Raw genomic sequence first — 578 nt, 5'->3', positions numbered from 1 at the left:
CATGTGTCATTGTCATGCATCTCATATCATGTCATCATGTGCATTGCATTGGCATACGTGTTCATCTCATGCATCCGAGCATTTTCCCCGTTGTCCGTTTTGCATTCCGGCGCTCCTATCTCCTCCGGTGGTCCTTTCTACCTTCCTTTCGTGTGTGGGGATTAACATTTCCGGATTGGACCGAGACTTGCCAAGCGGCCTTGGTTTACTACCGGTAGACCGCCTGTCAAGTTTCGTACCATTTGGACTCCGTTTGATGCTCCAACGGTTAACCGAGGGACCGAGAAGGCCTCGTGTGTGTTGCAGCCCAACACCCCTCCAATTTGGCCCAAAACCCACCAAAACCCTCTCCGTCATCTAGAGCGTTCGATCACGATCGCGTGGCCGAAAACCGCACCTCATTTGGACTCTCCTAGCTCCCTCTATCTATAAATAGGTGCACTCCCCCGAAAATTCCGGATCCCTAACCTTAGCCCCGCTCCCTCTCCGCCGCCGGACGAAAATCGCCGGGCCGGACACGTCCGACCCGCGCCGCCGCCGCCACGTGGCACGCCGCCATACGCCGCCGCCGTCTCCCA

The sequence above is a fragment of the Triticum aestivum genome, chromosome 6A (genome assembly GCF_018294505.1).
Source record: "Triticum aestivum cultivar Chinese Spring chromosome 6A, IWGSC CS RefSeq v2.1, whole genome shotgun sequence".
Classification (NCBI taxonomy): Eukaryota; Viridiplantae; Streptophyta; class Magnoliopsida; order Poales; family Poaceae; genus Triticum; species Triticum aestivum.
The sequence above is the reverse complement of the archived record's forward strand: the minus strand, read 5'-3'. Positions refer to the sequence as shown.